Source organism: Coenobita brevimanus, chromosome 31 (assembly GCF_032717465.1).
Source record: "Coenobita brevimanus isolate Jiangsu-jjx chromosome 31, ASM3271746v2, whole genome shotgun sequence".
Taxonomy (NCBI): Eukaryota; Metazoa; Arthropoda; class Malacostraca; order Decapoda; family Coenobitidae; genus Coenobita; species Coenobita brevimanus.
Window position 1 is genome coordinate 18847609 of NC_136984.1, and position 15071 is coordinate 18862679.

General features: G+C 39.1%; 1 pseudogene; it reads right to left on the minus strand.

Moving 5' to 3' along the window:
- Window positions 1-7164: 7164 nt before the first annotated feature.
- LOC145395577 (5S ribosomal RNA) lies at window positions 7165-7283 on the minus strand (annotated as a pseudogene).
- Window positions 7284-15071: the final 7788 nt, after the last annotated feature.

Here is a 15071-nt window from a genome sequence, read left to right on the forward strand (position 1 = left end):
GAATAAGCAGAAGGATTAGTTGTAAGGAAAAGGGCAAGTATGTTGAAACTCTCCCGTAGGCGGTCTTTTTGTGTAAATTAGGTAGTGTGAAATTAATAAAGTTTTGTGAAAGACTTTACTACAGTGGACGTGTTTGTATTACTGTGGTAAAGTGGTTGTGTATAGGAACCAACCAATCAGGCAGTCGCCTACAATTCACAGACCTCCTGAATTTACAAATTATATTTGTTAAAAGATGAACTTACCACACCAACAGTTATTTTACGACCAATTCATAGGAAAGTACTGCTCAGCAGTCATAAATAGATAACATCTTTGTATTTAACAGCGAAAAGTTTGTGCATTATGATATCCTGCATACTGGGTATGGTGGACTGAGTCACTGTCACAGTATGTGGCGAGGTGTGGGGGGATTGCTATGGTAACCACACAAGTGCCTCGCCCGCTAGGTGAAGATAGTGTTGGCCACAATCGTGTCCACAGTTTATGAATTATGTTTTATTTTAGTGTAAGTACCTAAGATTAATGTATGTTAGAATCTGTTTTAAACCAAAATTTAATAAACTTAAGCAACGAAATGTTTTGATAAATTACACACAAAACTCTGCTCTGGTGGCAATAGGTGGCTGGTAGTAGGTGATCGATTTCAGCGCCAATGCGTTGCTCTGGTTAGGGTTAAGTCAGGTTCTGCTGCAGAGTTCACAAACCCCTCTGCAACTGACAAAAAACAGCAAAAAAAAAGAAAAATACCTTTCCACACGATCACTCCTGTATGTACCATTTATAAACAGTCTCATCTAGATAGATTATTGCTCAATGGCAGTTTTAGATTTTCGTTTACATTCACCACATTCACTGTCAGATCCCAAATGAGCTTCAGCACTTTTAATTAAAAAAAAATCCTTCTAAATATTAAGTGTACTGCATTCTACTGCTATAATAATACATTTTTTCTTACAGTACCTTTAGGAATGATTTACGGGTGTTAAATGGGCAATTCTGGCTCCACCCGATTTTTGGTTTCACGCGAGGCCTTGGAAAGGTAACCCTCGCCTAACGTGCGACCCAAATGTGTGTGTGTGTGTGTTTATATATACTATATATATCAGTGGTGGGCAATGCAAACAAAGAAGAACCTTGCGCAAGCGCAATCTACAGTTCACTACCTTGCGCAAGTGCAAGTGCGCAATCTGACAGATATTTAGCTTGTGCAATGTCCAAAGCGCAAACGCAAACCATTTGCATATATTTGTGGGAAATACTGTAAAATATTGAGATATTTAAATAAAATAGCATACTTACATTTATTTATCATTATTCTATCAATCTATCTATTGCCAGACGCCTTAATCCCAAATAGGGTGGCCACTGGTCACAAACAAGCAACAAATCGCCTCAATGTCACCCTGTCCCCCACCATTTCACTGCCCTGCTCGCAGCTCACACCCCCCCTCTCTTATATACTTCTCCATTCCATCCCTCCATCTCATCCTTGGCCTCCCCCTCCCTCTCCCCCCCTCCAGCTCACTCACATACACTCTCCTCGTTAGTCTTTCACTCTCCAACCTCTCCATATGACCTCAATGTGTTTCTCCTTATGCTTCCCATCACATCCACATCCACACCACAACGATCTTTCACTTCCTCATTGGTCAGTCTGTCTCTCCACGTAACTCCACATGCTCCTCTCAAATAGCTCATAAATTTCCACAGTTCTCACTCTTGACTTCTGTCCCTCCAACAAGGTCAAAGCTTTACTTCCATACATTAGCGTTGGTATCACAATACTGTTATGTAGTAATTTTTTCACTCGTGGAAGTTCACACAGAGGAGTGAGTGGGCTGCAAAGCAGAGGCACAGGGAAACAAAGGCTGTGATGTTGCCAGTTTTACTTTTATGTACATTTTCGCAAGATGTTTTATGTAATAAATCAATACAGATATACAATTGCATGTGTAATTCCTTACAAAAATCATTAAGACATTTAAATCAAATATCCATAGCCTAATAAATTATTAGGTAGTGGATATTTGATTTAAGTGATATGTTTTAATTATTTTTGTAAGGAATTGCATACCGTATGCTACTCTTCATAAATAATGTATTTTTAATATATTATTATTTACTAATAATGATAATTTAAAAATATTAAAATACATTATCTCTGTTGAAGCATTTTAAGAAATGCTACTACCCTCCGTGCCTCCCGCCTCCCCCCAGCAGAGCCCTTGCGACCAGCCCGTGCCTCCCCCACCCCTTGTCCAGACATACGGGAAGCTCCCAAGACAACGTGTCCCTTGGACTGCGCAGTGTGCAAAGCACAGGACAGGTGTGCAAGGCAGGTGCAAGTGCAATTTAGCAATGCAAGTGCAAATAAATTTGCGCTTGCACATCTGCCTTTTCATGTGCGAAAGTGCAATATTGCGCAAGGTCTCGTGCGGTGCGCAATGTGCAGACGATATTCATGGAAGCGCAACGGTGCGCAATTGCGCTTTGCTCAAGCGTTTGCGCTCCTGCCCAGCACTGATGTATATATATATATGTATATGTTGATTTCTTTTACACTAAAAGGAAATCTTATATGGAAAGTAAGCTAATTGGTTAATCTGTACGTTCTATAGAATATTAATGGGTCATTCCACATCGTCACCCAGAGGGTCCCAGGTCACTCTGTCAGATTCTCCTGAAAGAAATCACATGTGCTCCTATAGCTAACTTATGGTGTAACCCCAAATATTAGATGTGTATCTCTAGTAGTGTTGAAACTACAGCCCTTTGAAATTTTAATTAATGTTATGCATTCGAACAAGCCATTTGGTCCCACTCCCGACATTCATAGCTCCAATGTTATGGCATGTACAGCATTGAAAATTTGTGGCTAGGGCTAACTTTTTCAGCAGAATTCAAAAAAGGAACCTGATCAGGTGTATCGTATGTACTTTTCCTCCTGCAAGGCTCTGAAAATGGCCAAAATTTCAAAATGACACCCCCTTTGACAGCTTCTTACTCAAACAGTATGCTAGATAAAACACTCAGAGCTCTTTTCCTGTCATTTACGACATATCAGACCATGTGTGTACAGTAACCCTATTCATTACTGTTATAGGAGTGTCAAAATAATGTCTTGAAAAAGGCACTATTCTCATATTTCCTCAAAATTGCCCATTTTCATATCCTTATATGACTATGTGGGCAGTTAACTATCACATTCATATTTTTCCCTTGTTTTCTTTTATATCTGAAGATGACCTGACAAATATTTGGTGTTGTTGCTGAGCTTCCTTCTGGAGTTATGATTTTTTAATGAATGAGCTGTCATGCTCTTGTCGTACAAATTCAACCAAAACAAATGTTACATAGTTCCAAGTTTCAGAATTGCCACATAGTCTTATTTCAGTAAGAGGAACATATTACCCCTTCATAAATTACTTCAGATTAGTGAAAATAAACATTTTTCTTTTTAAGTTAGGCAATTTTATTGTCAAAAACACTCCAAGGCATTATCACTAGTAATGAACAAATTATCACAGAAACAACTTTTTCTTTTCAGGACATAAACTATCACTGTAAATAGTATTTAGATTCATAGTGATGGTAGTCAATACTTTCTTAGTGACAGGTCAACATTTCACCACACAGGTTTTAATATTACAATGTTACAAACGTTTTGATAATACCTTAATTCTATAGATTATTTTTTGAAAAACATTGTGACATCAGTATCACAAATAACACAATGACTTGCATGCATTATAATGCAAAAACACATTTAACAGGACATGACAATGCTCAAGAGTTATTGATTTTGCACAGATTTTGGGAAGAGAGTGTGAATTTTGATTAGGTCAATGGAAACTAACTGTGTAGTTGCGAGCCATACTATCTTGAACACTTAATGCACTGATGTTACACATGTTATGTTGTAATGGTACATAAGATCAAGAACAAGAAAATTATATCAAATTCAAATTAGCACTATACAGGGAAGGAAATGTGGTGTGACCTTAAACCATCTTTATTTTTACAGGTGTCAAATCATTCAGCCAATTTGAATTTGATTGAACTTTCTTGTGCTTGATCTTATACACCATTACAACATATCATGTGTGACATCAGTGCACCTTGTGCTCAAGATAGTACGGCTCACAGCTAAAGTTAGTTTCCACCGACCTGAACAAAATTCACACTCTCTTCCCAAAATCCGTGCAAAATCAATAACTCTTGAGTATTGCCACGTCCAGTTAAGTGTGTTTATGCAGTACACGCCATGCAAGTCATTGTGTTATTTGTGATACTGATGTCAAGATGTTCTTAAAAATGATAAACTATAGAATTAAGGTATTACCAAAAATACCCAAATGTTTGTAACATTGTAATATTACAACCTATTTGGTGAAATGCTGACCTGTCACTAAGAAAGTATTGACTACCGTCACTGTGAATCTGAATGCTCTTTACAGTGATTGTTTATATTCTGAAAAGAAGAGGTTCTTGCTGTGATAATTTGTCCATTACTGGTGATAATGCTTTGACATGTTTTTGACAATAAATAAAAGTGCCTAACTTAAGAAAATGTTTCTTTCACTATTCTGAATTAATTTATGAAGGGATAGAAATATGACTATGTGGCAATTCTGAAACTGAACTATGTAATATTTGTTTTGGTTGTATTTGTACGACAAGAGCATGACAGCTCATTCTTTAAAAAATCATAACTCCAGAAGGAAGCTCAGCAAAAACACCGAATTTATGTGAGGTCATCTTCAGATATATAAGAATACAAGGTAAAAATATGAAAATGATAGTTAATTGCTCACATGGTCAAATGAGGATATGAGAATGAGCAATTTTGAGGAAATATGAAAGTAGAGTATATATCAAGACATTATTCTGACACTCCTATAACAGTAATGAATATGGTTACTGTATACACATGGCCTAATATGTCATAACTGACAGGAAAAAAGCTCTGGATGCTTTATTTAGCATACTCTTCTTGTGAGAAGCTGTCAAAGAAGGTGCCACTTTGAATTTTTGGCCATTATCAGAGCTTTGCAGGAGGAAAAGTACATAAGTTACACCTGATTCTTAAATTCTACTGAAAAAGTTAGCCCTAGCCACAAAATTTCAATGCTGTACATGCCATAGGAAAGGAGCTATGAATGTCAGGAGTTGGACCAAATGACTCGTGCGGCAAAATGCACAACAATAAAATTTCAAAGGGTTATAGTTTCAAAAACTACTAGAGATACAAACCTGTATTTGCGATTACACCATAAGTTAGGTATAGGAGCAGCTGTGATTTTTTTCAGGAGAATTTGAGAGGGTGACCTGGGAAATTTTTCTCAAACTGGGTGATTTGATATGGAATGACCCTAATACCCTACTTTCCCCTAACGATCTAATGAAACGTAAGATAGAGTTTTCGGTCTAAAGGTGTTTGATGCAGCCTTTATTAAGTATTCATTAAAGTGTCTGGACTCTAATTTGGTCTAAAAATGTCACTTACATTTTCTTTGTTCATTTGTAGCAACAAATTAGTAATAAAAGACAATGCTAATCACGAAGAGGTGCAGTGGAAAGGATGCATTATTGTCCTTTTCTTTTACTGACATACAGTTGCGAACACTAAATAAAAGAAAGGATAAATGTCAATATTCTGCCGATAGAGGACAGGCTAATCGCAAAAGCTTACCCCCCCATCACCCACCCACCCTACTCCAGAGCACTGATGTGATTGTCGGAAGGATCCGAGGTTTGCAGCTTCGCTTACCTTCATGTCTTGGCGAGTGTTCCGTTTGTCCTACTGTCATGCAGAGCAACAAGCTGAATTGAAAGTTGCTAAAGAAATAATATTAATGACGGTGCAGCACATCTCACACAAGATAACTAACTTTCAGTTATTTGTTTTTCAGATAATTTTCTTTTTCTCCGAAGGCTCATTCTAAAATTTATGTAACTGAACTATATTGTTTACAAAATTGTACAATTAATAATGCAATGTAAATGGCACTCATATTTTTAAAATGACAGCTGGTTTGGGGTGTTATTGAAGGCTTTGTTTCTGTGTCTCTAATCCTTGGTGATGGGAAACCATGATAGGCTGAGTATAACTGTCATACAAGCAGGTTAGTCCAATGTATTATGGATTTACGATTTTTATTTTCCCAAGAATACGAGTCAATCGGACTGATCTCAATCACTGTAAACTCTGGACGAAGGACAAAAGGCTTGCATCATCCTGACTTATGTCTCGAAGTTTTAATGTAAACTCACTCAAACACCATATATGAACAAGTGTTGGTTTTGTGTGTTTATGATGAGTCTTGCGTGAATAGGCATGCTACGTATCCTTATCATTAAGGGGGGTAATGACGTCCTAATGCTGGATTAAGCCTTACCCCAAGGCCACTCAGGATCACGAATATCGCGTTAAATATAAATAAGATCCCTAACCCTTTTTCAGCTCGTTTACTGACCAAACGTATTGGTGTCCTCTGTTCATAAAATATCTGTAACAGTTAGACTTCAACAGGTGTGGGTTAAAATTTGGAGGAAAGTACTCAGGGGAAGTGAGTTCCAGAGAGATGCAGTTCGGGGAATGAAAGAATTCTGATAGGCAGAAGTTCTGCAATATGGCTGAGTGACATTTCAGTCATGAGCGCTACCAGATGCCTGTGTAGCACGAGGGAAGGCATGGACAGGTGGCACCATGGACGCAACTTCACCTGAGCATTTGCCAAAAAATTATTTGTAAAATAATGCAAGGGAGGCAACATTCCTTCTTACTTGCAGGGGAGGTACATTATTTGTAATGGCAGGGTTGTTAATAATTCTAACAGCTTTGCTCTGAATTTTGTTTAGTTGTTTTAATGCAACTTCTCCACAACCATTCCACAAGGGTGAGCAATATTGAAGCTGAGAGCGCACATGACTCTTATAAATTATAGCTAACTGCTCATCAGCGAAGAAGTTAGGGACTCTGTATAATAATATCAATAATATATATATATATATATATATATATATATATATATATATATATCATTCATTGCCTGACGCCATGTATCCCAAACGGGGTGGCCAAGGGCTTAGAGTTAATTGTTTTACAGGGAGGGGCACTAATCCTCCACCAACCCCACTTGACGCGTAGGAAGAACGTTATGCCAACAGGATCTGGTGTTCCCAGGCGGTCACTCATCCAAGTACTAACCAGATCCAACGTTGCTTAACTTCGCTGATCGGACGGGAAGCGGTGTACTGAACGTGGTATATATATATATATATATATATATATATATATATATATATATATATATATATATATATATCAACCATTACAAATCTACTGCTGAAGCCCTCCCCCAACCTTCTCCACGAATTCCTTGACTGAGCCAATCTCTTCCACGTTTTCCCTGCAAATTTCTCCATCTCATCTCTCCACCTCCTGTCTGTCCTTTTTCTGCGACGATTACAGTCTATTGGTGTACAGTCAGTCAGCCTTTTGCCCCATCAGTTATCCCTTACTCCTGCTAGCCTACATGGACAGCCCACCTCCATTTCTGTTCTTTTATACCTTTTATGTCTTTGACTTTAGTCTGCTCTCTCGCCCAAGTTGATCTTTTCCTATATCTTAAAGATACTCCTAACACTAACATTTCCATTGCCCTCTGAGAACGGATTACTCTATTTTCCATCGAGTTTGTTGGTTTCAAGGTCTCACAACCGTATGTCATAGCTAGAATTTTACATTCGTTATATACTTTTCGTTTCATACATATTGGCAAGCTATTTTTCATGTTCTGTGTTTATCAAAAGCTCTCCAAACAATTGTAATGCGTCTTCTTCTTTCGCTGTCATGATCTTTTTGGTTAATTTTAGTATTTTTCCCAAGTAAATTTACTCCTCGACTTCCTCAACAATTTCTTCGCTTATTCTGATGACGCTCCTTGGCGTTTGTGGATTAAACATTAGCTATTCTCAAGGTGGAAAATGATGAGTTAATGAATGCGCTTTTGAGATTTTTAATATGGCGTGGGATAATGGTGGAATTCCAAAAAAGTGGAAAAATGGAGTGATTATAAAATTACCAAAAAATGGAGATTTAAGTGTGTGTGGAAATTGGAGGGGAGAACTTTGACACCTGTAGTTGCAAAAGGCTTTTCCAAAATCTTGTTGAAGAGAATGGAGCCAGTAATTGATAACATTTTAAGAGAAGAACAAGCGGGATTTAGAAAGGGTCAAGGCTGTAATGATCAAATTTTTATTATAAGGCATCTAATGCAACAAGCTAATGAGATGAAAATGCCACCTAGAATGTGTTTTGTTGATTTTGAAAAGGCGTTTGATAGTGTTTTACGTGGAGCTATGTTGAATATTATGAGATTCTATGGTATACCAGAAAAGTTTGTCAATATTATTAGAAGCCTGCATGAAGGTACTTTCTGTAAAGTAATGGTGGGTGGTTCTTTGAGTGATCCATTTGAAGTTAGGTTAGTGATTCGATGAGGAGTTCTTTCGCTTTTGCTGTTTATTTTAGTTATGGATTATGTTATGAAAAAGGTTGTAAGGAGAACAGGTGCAGGAATTAACTGGAAAAAAAAATAAGAGGCTGATGGATTTGAACTATGCTGATGATATTTTACTGATTTGTGGAAGATAATTACGGGGTGCAGAGGGTGCTTGATTGTCTGGTGGAGGATGGAGGAAAAGTGAGATTGGTAATAAATTGTGGAAAGACTGAAATCATTAATATGAACGTGGAGAACCAAATCGATTGTGTAATTGGAAATAACATGGTGAAGAATGTAGAAAAGTTTAAATATCTGGGAACGATTGCATCATCTAATGGATCATTAAACGATGAAATTGAGGAGAGGATTAAACAGGCTTGGCGAGCTGTTGGAATGTTGAAATGTGTTTGGAAATATTATATGTTTTCAGTACATACTAAAGTAAAAGTTTACAAGTCCATGGTTAGACCAATTTTAATTTATGGGCATGAGTCATGCTACAGTACAATTGCAACAGATCAGAAAGTATTAGGATTTGAGAATATAATACTGAGAAGGATTCTTGGGGTAAAGTGGCAAGACGGAGTTACAAATGAAAGAGTAAGGGATATTACGAGAGTGGAATCAGTTGATGAATATATGAGACTATCTCGATGGAAATGGCTGGGGCACATATATAAAAATGAAGGCAGATTAATACAGGATGTGCCAGAGTGGACTGCTAGAGGAAGAAGAGGAAGAGGTAGCCGAGGGAAACCTGGTTAAGGACAATGAAAAGAGAAGTTGGAGAGGAGTGTTGGTGGGACCTGAAGGAGATGGCAAGAGACAAATATTGGTGGAGAGAGTTCATCGAGGCCCTATGCATCCCGTGGGGTGCCACAAGAAATGATTGATTAATTGACTGATTGATTGATTAGGTATACTCCGGCTCATCTTAAGTCTTACTTTGAGACTTTGTCTGTTCAGATCATTTAATATTTCTTCCAATGTCTCTGCTGTTTCTGACATTAGGATAATGTCATCTGCAAATCTGAAGTGGTTTACCTTTTCTCTATATGTTTACTTCTTTTTTCTTCCAGTCTAGCTTTCTAAAAAATACTTTCTAGGCTTGCTGTAGATAATTTTGGTGAAGTTTTATCTTCCTAACGCACTCTCTTCTCAATCTTGATTTACTTCCGAATCTTTATGTACTTCACCGTAACTGTGGCAGTTCCCTCTTGATATATGTTTTCGTGCAGTTTTACAATGTTCTCATTTACTCCTTCTCGCAATGAATTTATAATTGCTATGTGCTCCACTGAGTCAAAAGCTTTTTTTGTAATCAGCAATACCAACATTGGTTTATTATGTTCTATAATTATCTCCATTAGCTGAGTCACTGTGTGTAGATGATCAGTATTCGCATACCCGCTCAGGAATTCTGCCTGTTTACGAGGTTGGTTTTCTTCCGATTTTGTTGTTAGTCTGTTTGCGAGGACTTTAGTGAAGAGTTTGTAAATGACCGATAATTAGCAAATGGGTCGATAGCTACCATGATCTACTGGTCGCCTTTTTTGGTAAAGTAATATAACTATTGCATTACACCATGTTTTGGGAGTTTTCTTCATCGTTATACACTGAATAAATAAGTGAGCAAGCCTGTTTTGTACTTCCACTCCTGCATTCAATAGTAAATCTGCTACTATTCCATCTTCTCTTGGAGCCTTCCCTCTTTTCATACTTTTAAGAAAAATATTTACTTCGTCTGGTGTTACCTTAGGTATTTTACTTGTGTCAAATGAAAAGTTAGCTCTTGGTTCTACTGTCATTGATTCATAAAGTTCTTTGTAAAATTCTTCAACTCTCTTGACCATTTTATTCCTTTATTTAATGACTTCATCGTTCTTGTCTTTCAGTGATATTATTTGTTGCTTTCCTAGTGCCATTTTACTTCGGACCTGTTTCAGGCTTTTTCCTTTTTTGATGGTTTCTTTCATTTGAGCCATGTTTCTCTTTTTTCATCTCTTTGTCTCTTGTTGATAAGCTTATTAATTCCGCTCGTTCTATTTCATCTTTGATTTTACTTTCATTTCCTTATTTATTTATTTATTTATTTTTTTCATGAGCTCGAGTGTCTTTTCCGAATATTTCTTGGCTTTCATTGCATTATGCTTCCCTATTAAGTCCGCTGATTCTCTTTGCACTTTGGTTAGTCTGTCATTCAACTCATCAGTGTCACGTTCAGCGTTATTAGACTCTGAAATCTTTTCGTTATTTCCTACTGAATAGCACCTTTGTTTTCGTTTCCGTTTATTTGGCATATCTTTATATTTTTAATCATCATTCTTTCACTTCTGAAATTGAGTCTGGCTGTGCAACCCGCCATTCTGTGGACACTTCCTCTTTATATTTTGTTGGTAACTGTAACATTTGTGATTGTTTTATTCTTACCTACTATAATGAAGTCGATTTCATTCTTTGTTTCTCCATTTGGACATCCCCAGGTCCATTTTCTCCTTGTTCTTTTGTGAAACAATGTGTTCATTATTCTCGTTATATTATACATTTCAGCAAAGTTTACCTTCATTTCTCCAACTCCAAGTTTTCCCTGTACATGCTTCTCCATGTTTTTCTTTGCCAAGTAGCATGGATACCCGACGTTGCCGGGCCATAAAGCCAGAGACTTTAATCCTTTTTGCTCTAGTTCGATCTCTCTTCTACAAAATGACCATATACCTGTTATGTGTTTGAAGAGGGATTGTAAGAGGTCCAGGAACTTTCTATTTCAGCTTTGGGAGACTAACACACAGTATTTGTGTGCACTTGTTTACTGTTACCGCTGACTTCAAATGACCTTTGACTAGTGACCTCAAATGACCTCGGAGGTCAACCTCACATAGCCTAAGTCCAAAATCGAGGTCAGTTGAGTCTCTATGCCAAAAATTGGGCTGCTGGATCTAGTTGTTCGGGCGTGTATTATCGGTGACCTCAAATGACCTCCGACCGGTGACCTTAAATGACCTCGGAGGTCAACCTTATATAGCGTATGTCCGAACTGGAGGATTTGTGAGTCTCTTTGTCAATGGGCTGCTGGGTCCAGTCGTTCGAGCGTATACTACCAGTGACCTCAAATGAGCTTCGGCCAGTGACCTCAAAAGACCTCGGAGGTAAACCTCACATAACCCATGTCCGAAGTGGTTGTCATGTAAGTCTCTATGGCAAAAATTTAACTGCAGGGGTACCGACGTTGCCTGGCCCCAAAAGACGAACACATTACCGGTGACCTCAAATGCTCTAGATCTGAATTTTGCCTCCCCCAAAACCATCCTTGGATCACCAAGATTCAGAATAAATATTGGTCTGGAGGTCTATGGCCATTGGTTTGGGCATGTTTAAAAGAAAGAAAAAAAAAAACAATGTGGCTTTTGTGTGTGTGTGTGTGTCTATCTATCTATTGCCAGACGCCTCAATCCCGTACGGGGTGGCCACAAACAAATCGCCTCCACGTACCCCTGTCCCCTGCCATTACACTGCCCTGCTCCCAACTCACACACCCCTCTCTCATATACCTCTCCACCCCATCCTCCCATCTCATCCTCGGCCTCCCCCTCCCTCTCCCCCCTCCACCTCACTCACATACACTCTCCTCGTCAGTCTTTCATCCTCCATCCTCTCCACATGGCCGAACCACCTCAGTGTATTCCTCCCAACGCACCCTATCACATCCACATCCACAACACAACGTTCCTTTATATCCTCATTTGTCAGCCTGTCTCTCCATGTGACTCCACAGGCTCCTCTTAAATAACTCATTTCCACTGCTCTCACTCTTGCCTTGTGTCCTTCCAACAACGTCCAAGCTTCACTTCCATACGTTACAGTTGGTATCATAAACTGTCATGTAGTAACTTTTTCACTTCCATGCTCATTTCCCTGTTTCTTATCACTGTTTTCAAGGAACCAGCAACCTTTCTTCCTTGTTGTACCCTTTCATGCTCTTCACCCTCCAAACCTCCATCCTTACTCATGACACTACCCCTGTACTTAAACTTACTCACATTTTCCAATTCCTCACCATTCAGCGTCACTGTACATTCACTGACTTCACATCTTTCAAAGATCACCACTTTACTCTTCCCTACATTCACCTTTAGATTCCGTTTCTTACACACTCTCCCAAACTCATCCACCAAGCCTTGGAGCTCCCCTTCGTCTTCACTCAACAACACAGTATCATCTGCAAACAACAGTACAGGGAGTTTCCAAACACTACCCTCTCTCACCAGGGCCACTCCAACATCCACTACCCTACCTTGTACCTCTTTTATTACCCCATCCATGTACAAATTGAACAACCATGGAGACATGACACATCCCTGTTTCAACCCAACCTTCAAAGAGAAAAATTCACTCAGCTCACCATCGACACGCACTGCAGCCTTAGCACCATCATACATACTCTTCACAGCATTCAACAACTTCCCACCTTCTCCATATATTCTTAATACTTTCCACAATCCTTGTCTATCCACCCTGTCATATACTTTCTCCAAATCCATGAAAGCTGCATACAACTTCTTTCCATTCTCCTGAAACTTCTCCACTAAAGATCTAAGAATGAATATCTGATCTACACAACCTCTTCCCTTCCTAAAGCCTCCCTGTTCTTCTCCAACTAATTCCTCTGTTCTTTTTCTCTGTCAATGAATATCCTACCATACACTTTTCCTATTATACTAAGAAGACAAATGCCCCCATCATTACCACACACTTCTTTTTCCCCTTTTCCTTTGTACAAGGGAATAATTATACCTGACTTCCAATCCTCCGGGACTCTACCTTCCTCCCAGGCCAAACTGCACATCTTCCACATCCATTCTACTACTATCTCTCCCCCATGCTTCAGCATTTCACCACAGACTCCATCAATTCCTGGGGCTTTCCCCAATTTAACTTTCTTCATTCCTTCCACAACTTCTATCCTACTGATTTCTTCCTGTCTTCTCACCTCCCTCCTTCTCCCAGCCATTCCCCAGCCACTTATACTCGCATTACTTCCATCCTCTATGTTCAACAATTCCTTAAAGTGTCCTCTCCATCTGCTCACTTTTTCTCCCTTCTCCACTAGTAATCTACCATTTTTATCTTTCACTCCTCCGCTAACTTCAATTCCACCCTGTCTAACTCTCTTCACCTCTTTCCAGAACATTTTCTTAGGGTCCCTCCACTTTACACTCAAATTCCTTCCAAATTCCTCATCCACTCTCTTCTTACTCTCTCTTACTACTCTTTTCACCTCTCTTATCTTTTCTACATATAACTCTCTCTTCCACCTCTCTACTTCTTCCACGCCCCTATTTCTCATCCATTCATTGTATGCTTTCTTCTTTTGTGCCACAGCCTGTCTCACCTCTTCATTCCACCACGCTGTTCCTTGCACCCCCCTCCGTCTTCTCTTCATCACACACACCACATCACATGCTGCACATATTTCTTCTGTAAATATCCTGCACACGCCTTCCACGTCCCGCATCTGCTCCAATTCATACTTGCCCAATCGTTCCTCCACTTCTCTCTTATATTCTGCCTTTTTCTCATCCTCATGCAACCTATCCACTCTCCTTGCAAATACTTTTCTTCCCGACCTTCTCTTCTTCTATTTCTCCACTTTATTTGGATCTTGATTCTGGCCACCACCAAGTAGTGGTCAGAAACTCCACTCCCCCAACCTCTATAATCTCTTGCATCCATTACACATCTTCCCATCCTTTCATCCACACACACATAATCAATCACTACCTCCTTTCATTCAGTTCACCACCCACCCTTCTCATCACTCGTCATGTATACCTGTGGATCATTTTGTGCCTGAAGAGGGTATTGGCTATCATCAACTCTCTCCCAGCACAAATTTCCACTAATGCACTGCCATTCTCATCTATCTCAGGAGGCACACCCCACTCACCAACTATTCCATCCACCTTCACATTCCCTACTCAACCATTCATATCACCGATCAAAAACACTTATTCCTTCCAAACTTTTCCATGCACACTTCCACAATTGTCCAGAACTCTTCTCTCACTCTGCTTACACGACCTTGTGTTGGCGCATACACACACACAATCACCCACATTTGTATTCCAACTTTCAATATTACCCACACAATCCTTGACCCAACTGATCCATACTCTCTTATGTTCTTCTTCCATTTTTACTTAAAACTATACATACTCCTTCTTTTGCCCTCTCATTCTCATCAACTTCTGCACATATACCCCATCCATACTCCCATTCTCTCTCACTCTCATCTCTCCATTTCGTCTCAGTTACTCCGCATACATCAACTTTCCCACCCTCAAGAACCAGGACAATCTCTCTCTCTTTCACTACATTATTCGCACCCCTTACATTCCATGTTGCGATTACCATAAATATGCAAGAAAGAAGGAACCAATACCCAGGAGCCTGCAAACCATTCCTTCCAAGAAAAAAACAAAAGCATTACAAAACAGAGCCAAATTCATGATCCGTTCATCTTGAGATGCCTGGACACACTGCGTTTGAAAGACTGGAGAT